Source organism: Anastrepha ludens, chromosome 2 (genome assembly GCF_028408465.1).
Source record: "Anastrepha ludens isolate Willacy chromosome 2, idAnaLude1.1, whole genome shotgun sequence".
NCBI lineage: Eukaryota > Metazoa > Arthropoda > Insecta > Diptera > Tephritidae > Anastrepha > Anastrepha ludens.
Window position 1 is genome coordinate 121,902,262 of NC_071498.1, and position 19,418 is coordinate 121,921,679.

Sequence of the window (19,418 nt, forward strand, 5' to 3'; positions counted from 1 at the left end):
TAACTTGAGCTTTTATATCAATCATGGTTGCACTAAAAAGGCCACTAAACCGTGTTTTTTTTTTTAAATTTTCAAAATGCACTACATCCAATCTCATTTGGCAACTATGCCTCGATGTTGTGCAGTGACCTAAGTGAACTTTTACAGCTTGGAAAGTTCTTCGATGAGCGCTTTTTCGGAAGAACCATACAAGAAAAATTATTACGAAAGCTTTATGCAATTTAAGTCTCACTGTATCACTATCAAATTTTTGGCAGAAGACAACTTTTAATAGCCCATTAGAGCTTTTTGACGAAATAAGTCAGGGCAATTCTTAGGCATATTTATATTTTTTGTACTGTACTGTTAAGAATTTACAGATTGTAATCTTGTAACGGCATATTAAAAAGTGTTGACAATGCAGTTGCTTTCCGGTCAGATTTAGCGTATAGAACTTTTGCTAAAATTAGTGAGCAATTTCAAAAATCATTGAATATATATATAACTAAAGATATAAATTTATGGGAAACAGGAAAATTTAATAGGTCTATTTATAAGTTCGTGCGGTTTTACAACAGATGGCGTAACTTGATTATTATTCCATCGATCCACATTTCCAAACATTCATTGGAGAGCTACTGTCGTAAGGCACAAACGTCAGTATAAGTTTTTTATTTGAAGCGTAAACAACAATATTTTTACCACACTTGAAAATGTCGAATTTCGTGCCAAATAATGTGTTTTTGCGGGGAATTCTTCTTCATTATTTTAATATGAAGAAAAAAGCAGCCGAAAGTCATCGTATCTTGGTGGAAGTTTATGGTGAGCATGCTCTATCTGAGCGAACGTGCCAGAAGTGGTTTGCACGCTTTAAAAGAGGTGATTTTGGCTTGGAAGACGAAGAACGCGAGGGTGCGCCGCCAAAGTTCATGGATACCGAATTGGAGGAATTGCTCGATCAAGATCCGGCTCAAACGCAAGAAGAGGTTGCAAAAACTTTGGGAGTTGATCAATCAACCATTTCCAAACGTTTAAAAGCCATGGGAATGATCCGAAAGGTAGGCCATTGGGTGCCGTATGAATTGAAGCCAAGAGACGTTGAACGCCGTTTTATGGCATGCGAACAACTGCTTCAACGGCACAAAAGAAAGGGTTTTTTGCATCGAATTGTGACTGGCGATGAAAAGTGGGTCCATTACGACAATCCAAAACGTCGGGCAACGTATGGATACCCTGGCCATGCTTCAACATCGACGTCGGCGCAGAATATTCATGGCCTGAAGGTTATGCTGTGTATCTGGTGGGACCAGCTGGGTGTTGTGTATTATGAGCTACTGAAACCGAATGAAACGATTACGGGGGATGTCTACCGACGACAATTGATGCGTTTGAGCCGAGCACTGCGAGAAAAACGGCCGCAATACGCCGATAGACACGACAAAGTTATTTTGCAACATGACAATGCTCGGCCACATGTTGCACAAGTGGTCAAAACATACTTAGAAACGCTCAAATGGGATGTCCTACCCCACCCGCCGTATAGTCCAGACCTTGCGCCATCCGATTACTATCTCTTCCGATCGATGCATCATGGCCTGGCTGACCAGCACTTCCGTAATTACGATGAAGTCAAAAAATGGATCGATTCGTGGATTGCGGCAAAACCGACCGAATTTTTCACAAAGGGAATCCGTGAATTGCCAGAAAGATGGGAAAAAGTAGTAGTAAGCGATGGACAATATTTTGAATATTAAATTTGTAACCATTTTACGTCAATAAAGTTTCAAATTTCGAAAAAAAAACCGCACGAACTTATTCATAGTCCTATTAACTAAAACACTACTTTCTATGCTAATTCTATTTTTTTTTTTGTTATCATGCACTTGGACATGAATTCTATGGTTTTGTTTAGTTTTATTTTCCAGTAGTATTAGTAGTAAAATGTAACATACATATATATGGTAAGTATATTCATTTTTCAGAAATTCAAATATATATAATATATACAATTCACTTTGTTTAGAATATAATTATAAAGGGTGGTTAAGTTTCAAGGGCCGGTATTGATTTTGAATAAAATAAAATTTTTTTAGAAAATTATTGTCATTTCTCTTCATTATGATTATATTGATACAGCTCAATTTGGTATGTCCTTTAGCTCTTGAATTGTTGCTGGCTTATCGACGTACACCTTTTCACTCTTTGTGAGTGCATTGGTTTTTCGGCGATCACTCTTGGATTATCATTCGCCCAAATGCGACAATTCTGCTTATTGACGAATCCACTGAAGTGAAAATGTGCCTCATCACTGAAGATGATTTTCTTCACGAAGTGCGCGATATGCATTTTGATTTGAACGCTCGTTTTATAATAAGCCTGAATAACTTTAACGCAATGCTCGATTCGGTATCTTTCCATGGTGTAAATTGAGTTAATCTTGAATTGAAAAATGTTAAATGAAATTCAGAAAAAACTTAACGTTTAGGTGTCGCTCACTTTTAACATCGGCCCTTGAAATTTAACCACCGTTTATATGTGCTCACATAACAAGACAATTTCTTGTCTGCCATTTTCCTTATTTAAATATATAAATAAAATACCCAATTAGCTTAACTCCGCCATCAAATAATTTCTACGGCGTAGAGCTAAAGACAAAAGACCCAGAATTTTTCTCCAATTCTCATTGTTTTCTCCTTTTGATGGGCTTATTATTAATTTTTCTGTTTATTTTCCTTATTATATATTTCGTAACTTAGCGAGTACAAAAAATTTTCAAATAAAATGCTTCACATTTTCAGCTTCGTTCAGATTGCAGAGACTGCACATTTTGTACACATTTACACATTCGAATTTTTTGGCATTTAACGTAAATATGCACATCAGGCTTTGAAAATCATTGAGATATTTTCAATCCGCATTCCTTCTTTTAGGTATATTGAACCCTTTGTTTGGCCTGAGTATTTGTATATTCGTGATGCACTTACAAGTGCCTTTGCGTTAGGTTTTCTGATATGTTTGACCTTTTATTCTGACAGCAACTGTATGAAAAGGCGGTTTCACTACGTACTATTGATGCATTTGTCGAAAGTTAATCTCAATTCCGAGCCCATTTCATTAAGATGTTTATACCAGAAAGTATTTTTTTCGTATCGCATACTGTGACAATTCATGCGGGAGTCTGCGTTCTTTATATCCATATAAAGTTCTAAAAATATATGATATTTCATGTGAAGACCCAATGTGGCTCTCTTCAGCAGCGGTTTCCAGCAAAATGGAATAGTTTGTCGGGAAGTCCACTATGCTTAGGACCCGTTTTATAAAGTTTTTTTTTTTGCAGTTCATCGACCTCACCTGCACTTGGGCAGCATAAGATTGTATGGATTTATAGGCAGCTTGGAAAAGTTTCCATTTATTTTTTAGCGTTATTGCCTTGACAAAATTATTGTTATTGCCTTGAATAAATGACAAATATGCTTTTTTCGAATATAAAGGGTTGTTAAATTTCAAGGGCCGATGTTGAATGTGAACCACACCTAAACGTCCACGGCACCGTTGGATTTCCTTCTGTGGGATTATTTGAAAGAAAAGGTGTACGTCAAAAAGCTAGCAACAATTCAAGAGCTAAAGGATGAGATAATTCGGCACATTAACGGCATAGAACCTCAATTATGCCTCAGCGTCATCGAAAATTTGGACCATCGGATGGAGGTGTGCCGCCGAAGCCGCGGCGAGCACTTGGCCAATATTTTGTTCCATACGTAATTGAACCATACCAATATTATCATAATAAAGAGAATTGGCAATAATTTCCTAAAAAATTCTAATTTATCCGAAATCAGGACCGGCCTTTGAAACTTAACCACCCTTTATATGTAAGTAAATTACATAGCAGTTCCGAAATTCACTTTTGAATTCAGTTAGTATATACGATCGAGCGTTAGAGCCATTGTGTAAGTATATTCAAAATGAATTACTGCTAACATATGTTGCATACGCAATGTGTAGACAATGCAACGTATACGGGTCCAGAACCATTCTCTCAAACTTTTTATGGGGCATCTCATCGGATATTGTCATCGTCTAAGCTTCTGCGCCATAAGTGAGATGAGGCATGATGAAAGCCTTAAAACGTGTTAGTTTTATTCAACTAGAGAGGAATTTACTACTCAATTGAGGATGTATCCATATGTAGAAGTTCACGCAAGTGGGGAATGTCACTGATTGCTATTAATTTGGAAGTAGCCAGGACGACGATTCTTCTGTATATGGTCCAAGCAGCTCATAACTTCCGGGCTTAGCCCAAGTATTCTCTGTGTAGCTTCTGAGCAACCATTCGAGAGCCAGCTAATGTGAGAAGACGAAACAGCACAGGATGGCTGGAACTGCCACGTAAAAATCCTATCCACTGAAGACAATATATAATATATAACACTATAATGTTGTGATCGCTAACATATCTTAAATGGAATAGGCAAATAGAAAAGAAGAATTTAAATGCATACCTTCTCAATATGTATAATCTTACATTTTTTCATTATCAACTTGAAAAAGTGTACAAGTAGAAAAAAGTAAATCAATTTTAGTTTCAGAAATGTGTCAAAATCAATTAACTGGTTAATCGAATTGGAACTACAGCGGTCTATGAATTAATTAACTTCTGCTTGACAGCTCTCAACTAATTCTCATTTTTCCTGTAACAATAGGCTACAAATACAAATACAAAATAGCGCTCCATTAGCTTCGTACACCCAAATGAGATCTATTACATACTCACCTCTCTACTGGTGGCTTAATAGTATGGGTTCCGGTTTTAACTTGATACCTGATATGGGCCAATGGGTATCAAATACATAAAAGGGTAATGTGAAGAAAACTCGTATACGAGTATAAGCTTATATGTGGAAATCAGGTATTAGTTTGTAGACTAATAATTCCGAGTTCCAAATCACATAACTTATTGAGCAACCGCAAGTCAAAGCTCTTCGCTAACAACAATCATATAATTGTAACTTTCTTTAATTTATTTTCGTTAATACAAATAATATAAACATACACACATACTTCGTTGGGCGAAAAGCTGGTAAGCAAAGATATTAACTTCTGCAAGTCAAGCTCAGTCATTCCATCAGTCATTCATTCACTCACTTACTGGCCAACCAAATTATTTACAAACTTACTGGCAGCACTTGAAAGCCAACGTTTCTGGCCATAACGCCAACTCAATTCAATAGTAAGTGGGCTGACAGACAATTAAGGTTAATTCGAGAAATCAATTTCGTCATTAAAGTTTTCATTTGCTCAAGAATGGTAATAAATAGTTTTCGGGTATTAAGCATAATCTGCACCAGCGGGTGTTTAATGGAAAAAGTTTCGATATTTTATTACGTATTTGTGGATATTTTTGGTACACAAGTAAAGGGTGTCTCAGAAATCACATACGAATTTATGAGTTGTATTTTTTGCTAAAAAATAAAGTACATAAATTATGTGGGAGATACGGATATGGATAAGGATGTCGGGCGAATGATGTTCAAGACCTGCTGGGTGAAACTTTCCACGAGCATTTTGTATAAATGTAGCTGTTGTTGTTGTAGCAGTTCACTAGGACCTGCCAGTCTGGTGATCATCATCGTGTAACTCATCTAATGGTAGGCCTACGGAACCCGCGGAATGTGCTGTTTCGACAGGTTGGGTTCAGAGGAAGCGGAGTGTTAGGTGAGTGAGTTTAAGAGGTGGTTAGGTGGTGTGAATAGGTGATTAGTACCATTCGGTAGCAGTTTAACTTGCTATAATATCCAGACCGTAATTGAGTCAAAGTTACGCGGGTCTCACGAGGCATCTGAAGCTCCTCGTCTGCAATGGATGGTGGTTGGAGTCCTATGACGATAATCGGTGATCGGAAATTTGAGAAGGCGTGCCACAAGAAGAATTGTCACTTCAGCCAACACGAAATGTGTTGATAGTCTGGCATGCAGCACTAAGCACAGAAGCCTGTAATTTTAATTAATGATATTTAAATTTTTTAGACTTTTTATGTAACTTCTTTTACATACAAAAATCTAAAAAAAAAGTTTTTAAGTTTAATAATTTTAAGAATGCCGCTGAAGTTTATCCTCTCGAGAAATTGGAACTGGACGGTGTTGTCCATTTTGGCTCTTCTATTTACCTGAAACATAAAAACCAAAAAAAATTATTATTCAGTATAACTGGATCTATGTATGGGACTAGTGTAACAAGAAAAAGGAAAAAATTTGACAAAATGGGGCGGTTTTTAATTTGACACTCTAAAAATCGGGGGTTTTCAGTTTTTTAATCAAAAATGTGTAGTAATTGAAATTACAATATGATTCTGGTACGGGCGATAGCCATAGATGTTGTGAACAACAAATATTAAAATTTCAGACGATTCGGTTGAATATTTTACTTTTTTTTATTTTTTTGACAACACTAGGCTGAAAAAAGTCGTTTCGAGATAATTGAGTTTAAAGTTTTGAGAGTGGCCGCACGACGAATCTGACTCTACCTGCTAAAACGGCTGTAGAACCGAAAATATTGAGAATATCCTTCCAAAAATGTTCGCAGTATATTCTTAAGAGCCTATACTTTTGAAATATTAAAAAAAAATCGGGATCATCGGGACCCCTTAACAAGCAATAGCAGAGTAATGCAATACATCAGTAATGGTCTAAATGAGTTTGTTTAAAACTGACTGCCCCCTTCCATCTACCTGCCTACCATCGTTCTCCATTAATGCCTCATCCCAAAAGCCTTTGTAGCGATGCGACATATTCTGTGGCGAATTCTATGGCATAAAAATGACAGCAAAATGTCCACTTAATCAAATCTTACCTGCATTTCGGACACCCTTTATTGGGAAACGCGTGCAAGTGGTTAGAGCTGAGAAAGAGAAGAAGTTAAGCGATGAAGTACTTACAGACAAGTTTTTATATTTATTATATTGTAATATACATGTACACCCATGCACACATAAGTTATAAGTACGTATATGCGAAAAACTTTACAAAATGAAAATTAATAATGTACCTACCAATAAGTCTCACCCCGGATTGATGGGGCGTAGCTGTACGGCTGGTAATCCTTCGTGCTTGGTTAGATATTTGATTGAAATGATATGTTTTGTTTGCACTAACATAGATATATTTCCACTGATTACTTCAATCGACGGCTATTACTTATGAACAGCATGCAGACGCACATACAAAAGCTGGCCGTAATCACACATAAATATATGCATGTGCATGTGTTGTAACCCAGGCAAAAGTGGTATAAATACAGAGCAATTTGAGTTTTGATTTACTTCAAAGTATTATATATCCAGTGCCCACGACCGACTGTGCATGCCCATAGGCGCACATACACACTCACACATGCATACATGCCACAAACCTTTTTGATTTAAGGTAGCTACGCTGGAATAATAAATTTGCGCAAACATCAAATGTATCTGTATTAAGACTGTACGCTATGGGCATTAAATATACAACAACAACAACGCGTGTACATAAAAAAAACAGTTTATCAGTTAGTTGTAGTAATTGTTATTCCTCTAAAACTTATTTATGTCTATGCGTGGCGTACTTAAAAATACTAGCGCTTTGTTTTGTACTCAAATTACTGGGGCATTCAGGTCGCAGTGCAAGGACCTCGAACTTGTGTGGGCATTTGTGTTGAATAGTAGGCTTAGATTGGTTTCCGCATTTGTTATTTAACCACAAAATGGCAATAAATATCTAATAACCGGTTGAATGGGCGATTTGAAATGTACCATTAGAAATATTACTCGCATGCACACATTCCCATACACACGCATATCTAAAGGTGTATACAATTTTCAAATAATACGTATTGTTTGCGGGGCTGAATCGAATTATGCCGTTTTACTATGATATTTTATACTAGTGGGCGTGCGTAATAAATACCATAGACTAGTAGAATTTAAACGATAATTTACGTAGGCCAAATAGCATTGAATGAAGTAAGCCCTTCTTGCTTCATTCGATCCTAGGGGGATACTCTTATTTCTCCTTATCTTGAATTTAGTTCTGCCAACAGGTAAACTTATTTTTGAAATAAATAAATCGTTTTGTGCATAGTAGAAGAAATTTTGATTTTTTGATTGGTACATAAAAACCAAGAGTACAAGGTGGCGCAAAAATTAATCACCCAATTTTGTTTTTGAATAATTCTTTTTATAAAATGAAAAATATCATTTTGCAAATAGTTATTTTAAATTGGAGTTTTTTTAAAGTACAAGGTGGCGCAAAATTAATCACACCATTTTGTTTTTGAATAACTTTATTATAAAATAAAAAAAATTTGTGCATAGTACATAGAATAAATTTAAATATTTTACATAAATCAAAGCCAAAGATACAAGGTGGCGCTAAAGTAATCACCCAATTTTGTTTTGGAATAATTTTTTTGTAAAATTAAAAAAATCATTTTTAAGTATGTAGTAGAATAAATGAAAACTTTTTGTTTGGCGCAAAATTGCAGAACTTTATTATAAAACAAAAAAGAAATGCTTCAGTACATAATAGAATAAATTTGAATTTTTTACATAAATAAAGGTACGAGGTGGCGTAAAATTAATCATTCAATTTTATTTTCGTTGAACTTTTCTATAAAATAAAAAGCAATCATTTTGAGCGTGGTAGAATAAATCAAAGTTTTTTTATTGGAACACCAAAAAGTAAAAGGTGGCGCAAAATTAGTTATCCAATTTTGTTTTTATAAAATAAAAATAAAATAATTTTGTGCATAGTGGAATAAATTTTAATTCTTTCATGCAGTTTTGTGTTAGAATAACATTCTTATAAAATAAAATAAAAATCATTTTATACATTATAGAATCAATTTAAATTTTTTGATTGGTAGATAAAAGGCAAAAGTACAAAGTGCTGCAAAATTTTGGGTGATTAATTTGGAATAACTTTTTTGTAAAATAAACAAAAAATATTTTAAAATGTGGAAATATTTATTTGGACCTTTACGCCCTATATTGCTTATCCGTTTCTATGCTGCAGCTGTCTCTTTCACAAGTGCCAAATATAATTGACGTACGACGCCACCTGCAAAAATTGTAAACTTTCTGATGGGGTGACTAATTTAGCGCATTCCAAACATTGGCTGTATTGTCTTTCATCGAGATCGAATGGATCCGAACGAAATCAAGAATGCTCCTACTGCAGATATTTGCCCACAATGCGATAAATTTACTTAATGAGTTTTTATTTTAACGAATTCCCAGCCGGAGACAGGAGCATAGAAGTTAAATAAAGCCTGATGTAATACATTTAATGGTAGTAGTGTTAGTGAACAGGACTAGTAACAAGGACAACCTAAGAGTTTGAATGCCCCAAAACTAAAATCAATTGGTACCAAAATGTTAGTTAGTACGGAAAAAAGGAAAGAAAAAAAAAGAAAATAATTAAGAAACCAGCTTGCATTTTATCTTCTTTTGAGCCTTCGCTTGACGATATAATGCCAGCCGAGTAGGCAAAAGTGGTTAACTTTTTGAAGCTCAGTATCGCCGATTTTAAAGCTGTGTGCACAGATCGAGTTTAAACGCATTAAGTTAGTTTTAGCGTTACTATCGTACGGGTTTTTGATATGCATTTAGATTATAAAAAATTCATGAAAGGAGCTGATCAAGCCGATCAATATATACCTTTCTTCTTTAGACTAGTACGTAATACAAAGAATTGGACTAAAAGAGCAGAGTTATTCTTTTTAACTGTGCCTTATTTAAGGGGGAGCCTGGTTTATGAGGACTAAAAATTGCATCTCTTTGCGATTTTTTTTTTAAGGAAAAAATTAATTTAGCAGTGCAAAGTTTTGTCTATCTTTTAATGAACATTTAAAAAGTATAAACAATTTTCGTACTGGTTAAAATAAGTTGAAAAAAATGTTTAACATAGAAATTAGTAGAGCGCTGCAACGCTGGAGTTTCCAACTGGCGTACAAGGTACAGCTCGTAATTATTATCTATAGCAAAAAATTCAAATGGATTTCTAATTATCATGATTTTTTATTCTAGATGAACTAAGAAAACTGAGAGAAATTCCAAAATTTCAACTTTTTGGAGGTTTTAAAGAAAAAAATGCCTTTCTATAAAAAAACTTCACTTTTTTTATCTATTTTGTTAGTTCAAATAGAAGAGAATTTAATACTGAAGGGAACAAGCTATGATTCATTTCAAAAGGTTCATTAGTTTTTTTTCATTCATGTACGCCAATTCAAAGAAATCATAAAAATGAAAAGTCGAGAAAAGAAGATAAAGTTTGTACTATAGCTGTCCGGTCACAGCGTAACTACCTAACGCTCGCCTACCTTTGGCTTTGTATCTACGGAAATATTGAGAATGAGGCTCTGTAACTTTGTGTGAATATTCTGAAATATATTAGGAATCACTTAAAACGAAAAAAAAAATTTTTTTGTTTGACCTTATAAACCAGGCTCCCCCCTTAATGCTTACAGTACAAAAAATGTGTTCCTGCATTTGGTGAATTGCGGTGGAGAAAATCGCCGGACGAATAGTAAGTAATAAGAGCTTTTTCCCTTTAGAAATAAAGGCCCACTTTATTATTCAGTTAAAATCTTTTTGAATTCTCTTTACTTCAAGACTGTCTCCTCCTACTCTTCAATCGCTACTAAAGCATTCGGCTCAAGCAAACATAATAAACAGAATTGGTGGTGGTTGAGGTCAGTATGTGACTATAGTAACTATCTAAAAACGTGCTAAGCTGCCCTGGCATTGGCATCTGGTGGGGACATTTATTGTTTATGCCTAAAAGCAAGCCGAATTTTTTCTCTTGCTCTAGGGTACTGAATTCACAGTCTAAATCCATCTTTACCTTATTTTGCATATGGACGCTGGAATTCAAACTTAATACGCAAGACGGTGACCTCAAAACCATCCATCTCACTGTACGTTAAACTTCTATGCATTCAGAATTGGCTGCGGGAAACTATTTAATACATATATGCCCAGCTTATGAAAAATCTTATAATGACACTATCTTTCCGCCTCAAAAGTATTCATATAAAACCCCTTTCACTTTTGTGTAACGTCGACGAAGCAGCTCATTTTTTTAACTGCGTTGAATTTCTTCTTTTCGTAACGTTTCAAATCATGCCTAGACCGGTTAAACCATCAGTAGTGGTCGTGAATTCCATACTACAAATGGGTTCACCAGTATAGCCATGATTTGAAAGGTTACAAAAAGAAGAAATTCAACAACTAAATCGCATTTACCAATAGAGTGTATCATATCGTGGAATGTCCTAATCTCGAAAACCCAGTGTGTGATGCGACCAATTGCTCACATATCTACTCTCACTACTTTCAGCTGCGGGAAGTAAGTTAAAATATCCCGATGGTTAAGCTTAAGGAGCAGAAGATTTAGGAGTGCTAATACAAGGATTGATGGCATCAAATTTACAGGGTCCGGCACTCGAAATACAACCCATTAAAAAGGCCATAAATTTAGTTTTGAAAATGACTTTTATTCAGTTCAAAGTGAAGGATGTGTGAAAATAATAAAAAATTGAGGATAAATTTACTTCTGCGCGATATGACTACCTTTTATCTTGACTGTGGCCTTGCGACGCTCCAAAAACGAATCGCAAGCTGCCCGAATGTGAATTGCAGATATTTTGGTCCACTCGCGGACAATGGCTTTTTTCAGCACCTCGAGACTGGTGAGTCCTTTAGTTCGGACCTTGCTCTCCAAAATCTTCTAAAAAGAATAATCCATTGAATTCGCGTCTGGTAAATTTGAGAGCCATTGTGTGGACGTTGTTTTTTTAGCCATTCTTGGTTCACTCGAGCATTGTGCGACGGTGTCGAGTGCTGGTGAAACGTCCATGGTATGTCACCGAAATGTTTGTCTGCCCGCGGCCTCAAAGCAACCGTCAGAATTATTTGCCGATAAAATTTCGCATTTACCTTGACGCTAGACTCGACGAAAACGATTGGAGAGCGCCCATCTGGGGTTGCAGTCGCCCAAATCCTATCATTTTGGGAGTTTGGAAATTACTCAATTTGAAAATTCTGCTCGTCAGAAAATACATTGTTCGGAAACTGACTGCTTTCGGTCATGCGAAGCAACTAATTCGCTCTCTCAAGTCTGACTTGTTGCTGCTTTGGTGTGAGATCATGCGCCTTTTGGATCTTGTAAGGCTTAACTTTCAGATCATTTTTCAGTTTACAGCGGATGCTACGGTCAGATATTTTCAGTTCTTTGGCCATTTGATTGGCACTTTGACGGGGATTTCGCTCAAGTCGCTTCTTCACTTTTTGAACCATTTCACGGGACGTTGCAGTCTTTTGATGACCACCTCCATGACATTTCGCGTTACCATTGTAACTAGTAGTGTTGCGATAAACAAAACCTTTATTTACTTTAAAGTGCTTGAGCTCATGAAACAATCGGCCCATAGTATTTCCACTAATGCTCCTTCCCATCATAGGCGTTTCAGAAAGCGGAATTCAGCTTCAACAAAAATAGCATCGTCTTCGAGTCGTTATGAATTTCATTTTAAAATCACCAGATTATTGGCTTAAGTATAAATAAAGCGTATTTCTATAGCATATCCAATGTTCAAGTGCACGTACATATATACATACATACCAACAAACATACCCATTAAAATGTATATCTGCTCATTTGTTATTAAATTCGTTTATGATGCAATATTAATAGCCCAATTTTCTATCAAGTGTTTGCTTTCCATCCAATAACAAGCATGCAACGCAGATAATTAGGCTTTAAGCCCAAATAAATGCCCAAATGCGTAGTCGTGTCCCAATTGCCCATTGAAGCGGAACACTTCAGAGCAAAATCCGCCGAAACAAATACTCAAAAGTGTACGCAAAATACTGCAAGAAAAACACTCACACAGACAACACCCGCCTAGGCACTAATTTTGCTTCCATTAAATTAACTAATCTTCTTAACGGAATTTAACTAATAACCGCGCTGGCTGTGCTCAATTGGGATCCTTGTGACTGCGGCGTAGCCATTCTTCAAGGCGCTGAAAAAACAATTGTCTATACTATTAACAGTAAGTATCATTTAATAGCCCCTAATGAAATGGCCGTTGCTCTGGCGTGGTGGTTAAATCCCAAAGTCATCACCAGTAAACAATGCAAAAATCGCGGCAATTTAAACGCCGCAGCCGTCGCAAAGAAATTTAATGTGCTTGTGACTTTTGAACCTCAAGCCTTAAATGGTTAATTGCAAGAGGGCATAGGAAAATGCGTAAAAGGATGCTTGGCGAAAAGATTGCAAGGAAGGCAAGGCGGACAAGCTGGCTGCTTACTACCGCAAGGGTTGAGTCCTCACTATTCGAAGCATTTGTGTGCCTCGATTAAGACTTTTACCAGCCGATGGTAAGAGATATTCTATTTAACTTACGTTATTTTCAAGCTAAGGGCGAATTGACTGCTTTAAGCCGTACGCAAATGGAAAACGGGAAGCATTAACAGTGCGATGTGATGTGAGTTAGTGCTGTCTATTTTGCGAACGCTGAAATAATAAATTAAATACCGAAAACGTCGGGACTAGAGGTGATGAACATAGCAAAAAGAAGGCAACCATGAGCGCATTTAGGGTCGCTGGAAAGAAAAAACGTATGGTCATGCAAGTCTATTATTGCGACAAACTCAGTTAACCGCGGAGAGGACTGACATCGTCCCAATGGTAACGGTAGGAGAAATGGAATAAAGGAATCTCACTAAACAACTTCGACACCACAGTCTATACAGATGGCAGTATTGATGGCTGTGGTATTGACAAATCTGTACATCTCCCTAATACCTGCAGTGTCTTGCAGGCGGAAATACGGACATCGGACGAACTGGTAAGAGGGGGATCTGTCATGGGAAACATTCTTGCATTCTTGAATCGCGTATTGCGGATGGAGAGACCAGCCGACATGCAAAGTTAGCAGAATGTTATGGCCCTCCTACAACTGCAAGCAATTGTCAGCATTGACAAATATGAGGCGAAAGGATGCCTGGAGACTTACGACAGTCATAACTGACTTCTGGTCCAAACGAGATAGCTAAAATGGGTATGTCTTACAATGCATACTATCAGAGTTGTAATAAACCGGAGAAAAAGGAAAATATCTTCCACTTGAATCTCCTTTGAATCTCCTGCTCTATAGGAGGCGAGGATGTTAACCTCTCGTAAGCCGATTTTTGAAAACCTCGAAGATCTGGTTTGTACGAGGGGTGCCTTTTATATTTCAGGATTAGAGAACAAAAACAAATTTTAATCATCGAAAATCACTTTATTGTTTTTCAAAATATTCTCCATGAAGATCTATACACTTTTGCATGCGTTTGAACCAATTGTCGAAGCACTTTTGCCACTCTGAATGAGGTACCTCCAAAACATGCATTCTGAATGCCGCAACCGCTTCTTCAGGTGTCGAAAAACGTTGACCTCTCACTTTGTTTTTTACGTACGGGAATAAAAAGAAGTCATTCGGTGCCAAGTCAGGACTATACGGCGGATGACCCATTAATTCGATGCTTTGGGTGCTCAAAAATGCAGTTGTTTGAGCCGATGTGTGAGAGCTCACACTGTCCTGGTGAAGAGTGATCCGTCTTTGGCGATTGGTTTTCCTAATTTCTTGGAACACAACTGGCAAGCAAATGGTTGTGCACCACTCAGAATTTACTGTTCTGCGTTGTTCTAGTGGTGCGGTTGCGACATGTCCAGTTTTTCCTAAAAAACAGGCGACTATTTGCTTGGAAGTGCTTCGTGCGCAAACAACTTTTGTTGGATTTGGCTCATCTTGAAACACCCATACAGTCGACTGCTGTTTACTTTCGGGCTCATACGCGTAAATCCATGATTCATCACCTGTCACGATGTCATAGACGTGTTTCGAAGCCCCGCGATCGTATTTTTTGAGCATTTCCTTCGACCAATCGACACGAGCCTCTTTTTGAGCGATTGACAAATTGTGTGGAATCCAACGCGAACAAATTTTTTTGACAGTCAATTGTTTATGCAATATTGAATGTATGCTGGTCCCACTGATGACTAAGATTGTCTCAAACTCACGATAGGTCACATGACGATCTTGCAATATCAGTTCGCGCACAGCGAATGGTTTTCGGAACAATAACTGATTTTGGACGACTTTCACGAGATTCGTCTTGAAGTGAACTACAACCACGATTGAATTGACCATACAATCGATAAACACTATTCCTTGATGGAGCTTCATCGCCAAAAAATGAGTTAAGTTCATCCATGCAATGTTGCTGAGTTAATCCACGTCGAAAGTTGTAAAAAATAATCGCACGAAAATGTTCACGATTTCCACCATAATTCCATTTTTGGACCGAGATGAATCTTTTAAGTTACTGTAAACAACACAAATAGCGCTGGTACGAGTATTTCAAAACGTTCTGAGTACGTAAAAGCCAAAAAATGTCAAAATTTGCGATACAGCTGTCAGTTGCCAGATTGCAACACCAGGGTTGCAAAATCCTGCCAAATAAAAGGCACCCCTCGTAATAGAATCACGCCACTAGCGAAAGATTACTTTCAAAACTAACTGCGGATTTTAATATGGCCACCATTCTTAAATCTAAGCTTAATTACGTGGAATTTTCCAGTTTCTTTTCACTCTTGTTCCAAGTTAATTTACATTTTGTGTACTAAATAAGCACTCGAAAGTTAAATTAATTAATTTCAAGTTGATTTAATAACGAAAAATGGTGTGTTGAAATGTTTTTAGTTTTTTTTAACATAGGCTTAGTAAATTTAAGTAAATAATTGTTTTTGGATTTGGTCCCGAAGTCCCGGGACTACATTAAAGATATCCAGAAACGGTGAAAGCAATAATTACCACAAAACTGGCATTAAATAAAATAATTCTCCAGGACCAATCCCGAAATTGTAAAATTAACATCACCAACCATGGTGCACAGGCTGATGTGCACAAACACTCGTACATGCTTGTGCCTGTGATTATGTGGTGAGCCTGCTAATGTTGTTAGTTCAAAGATATTTCTGACTTTACCCAATCAAGACAAACGTTTTACAAAGCTTAATAATTACATTTTTTTTCTATTCCTATTCCAACTATTGCAAATTTATCTTCAACTCATGTGGTGACAAAGTGTGGCGGTTGTTTCAAAAGTCTAGACTTAAAATCAATTAAAAAATAGTCTCAATTTCTACAACGGAAAAGTGTCATAAATAGCCAGAGTCTTAAACTTTTTTTTGTTATGAACTTTAATAAACTCAGCAACACTACAATGAATTTATACGTGCATACATATTTATATAAATATATCACTCGCCCATGCATTATACTCAGAACACGTCAAACATTGAGTATGCTCTATGAATATGTCCGAGTGCCTTCCCCTTAGGGACCTGCCATTTGCCCCTTAACGTGGAATAATGAAATATAAAACTTTGAGTAATGAGTTTTCGTGCAGACAGCTAAGCAACTCACACCTTCAGACTTATATACGAGTGTATATCTGAGTGTATATGCAAAGGCGACTTAAGTATTCATAGCAGGTGTGGGGGAAGAGAAGAAAATTCACCTTCGTTCACAGTCGTATGTTCATGAGAGGTAAATGGAGTGCTGGTCTAGCATATGGAGAGTATAAATGGCTATGTACAATATGTCTGTATGTAAGGTTTATTCATAACTTCTAACTTTCTGTCGGAAATCGCCAAGGTTTCAGATGAACTAATTATTGTAAACATTGTAGGCAAATAATTACGCCGTTTAATAGAATAAGAATAGAAGTAAAGCTTCTCTGCTCAGCCTCTAGTAATACTTATAAATATAGCATCACCTGAAAAAACACGAAACATTTTAAAATGCACGAAAATGTTAATAGATAATTCTTCAGTTCACTGACCAAATATAGTAAAACTACATTTTTGGTATTTCTCTAATCTTAAGTCAAAATATTTTAAAAGCACTTTGAAAGTAAAAAAATTGTCCTTCTAAATTTTCGTTTATTTTTTATCCCACTCCATTGTAATATTTTTTTATATTACAAATTTTATTTTACTAGGATCAAGTATCGAAAGTCCTTACTTCACCATTAAACCCAAATTAAACCTCCAACCGTCAATGTATCGATCGAACCGTCAATGTATCTTGTCCTACTGTTAAGTGAATCGTCGGGAGACGGTTGCACACTAGGATCTACGCCAATTAGTCTTCCTTCACATGCAGTCCGTCAAAAATGGCAAGTACTTTTATATTCTCACAGTTTTGTTTATTTCTGAAGTAAATCGCCTGAGTGGGCCACACGTGATATTGCTGTAGACGAAACTTGGACTTATGAGGATGACAGGCTATCCAGATATGAGGCAAGTTCCAAATGAACCAAGACAAAAAAACCACGTCGCTTTCAATCAAAACAGAAAGCGTTGATCAGATTTCTATGGATTTCAACGGTAATGCACACCACGAATTTTGATCTGAAAGTCAGACAGTTAAAGTCTATAGTTTGGGCGTTATGAGACATTTACGTGAAGCAATTCGCCCAAAAAGAGAGGATTTGTTGCAAAACAACTCGTGGATTTTGCACCATGATAACGCACCGACGCACGGTGCTATCATTATCCATGAAATTTTGACCACGAACAGAACGGAAACCATCCAACAGATATCTCATTATCTCTCTACAACTTACTTGATATGACTCTTTGCGGTTTTATTCAGTTTAATCGACTCAAAAAACGACTACGAGGAACGCGTTTTAACAGCCCAAGAAAAGTAATCGAAAAATTGAAGACGATTATGATGGCTACACCGAAAATAGAGTTTCCGAAATGTTTGGAGAACTGAATCAATCGCTGGTATAAGAGCGTTGTGGCTGATGGAGAGCGTTTTGAAGACGATGATATCACTTTTGGGGAATAAACTTGTATTTTTAATTTTCTGAACATATTCCGGGAACTTTTTGTTCCAGGCGTTAAGCAATTCCAAATGTTAGTATGCAACAAAATTGTGCTCGGCTGATTGCATTTTTGCACGCTGCCGCCGGTTGGTAACGCAAGGTGTTATTAATTGACTTTAAATATTCCATATATAAAAGTCCTCTTCTCAGAGCTTTATAGCCTCATAGTGTTATAAAAGTTTAGCAGGCAAATTTTTGAAAAAATATTTTTGCGTATTTTCGGCGCCTACAACAATGCAATAAAATATTAACAAAACGCAATATTGACAACTTCCGGGGAAAAGTTTGATTAAATGTAAATTCACTCGATAAAAGTATGTAGGCATAGTAAATGTTTCATTACAAATCTTGCCTACTCCAAAAATTTGCTATACTTACATAAATATGTAGGTATTGAGGCAGTTTTGTTTAATACCTATAAATATAATATATACGTATGTGTATGTGTATAATATTGTTTCTATATTCATATAATTAGCGCACACAAACTTCTCTCCGAACATCCCTTCCCATTCCTGGTGCGCATACTAAGTTTTATATACACACATACAGACACAAGATAAGTAAATTTAGTACCCCGACTAAGGCAAATCGAGTATATTGGAGAAGCGGAGAGGGTAGATCAGAGCCTAAAAATAAAAAGAGCAAATATGGATTTGCTTGTAGAAGGAAGTGGTAGCCGCAGGTCATTCGTGGTCACACGCAACGTAAGCGGCTCACAAAGAGCTCGCACTTGTACCCAAGGGTATTAAAATTTTGTTTACAGAACATAGTCTAGAAATGTATAGGCATAATCATCCAATTTTGTCGTTGAATAACTTTTTTACAAAGTGAAAAAATGAATCTGACTAATGGAAATCTTGCAAATCTTTTGACCTTCATGCGCTCAATTGCTTACCTCTTTGTATAATGTCGCTTTTTCGTTCATAAGTGTCAAATATGATTGATGTATAATACTATTTGCAGCAATTATAAACCTTCCAAGAAGGTGAATAATTTTGCGACACCTTGTGTATACAAAAATGCTCAGAATGAAGAGAGGAATCGAATTGGTAATCGTTTTTTGCCCGCTCATCCGCTAGTGTATACGATAACTCGAGAAAAAACTAATACATTTCAAGAGAAACAGATTGGAATCTTTAGTGACTGTCAGGCTACACTAAAGGCTCTGAAGAACGCAAAACAAACCTCAAAGATTATGCAAGAATCTTAATTCTGCTGCAAGACAGAACACGCTTGTGCTTATATGGGTTCCGGGACACTGCTGTGCCCAAAAGAATGAAATTGCCGACGAATTGGCTAACTGTGAATCAGTGGTTCCCCAACAGAGGCTAGAGCCATTAATCGGAATCAGTTCTACAGGAATCATGCATTGGATAAACGATTATGTAAGCAATTAGCATAAAGAGCGATGGTCCGGTCTGGAACGCTACAAAACTGCAAAGTGTTTTGAGAC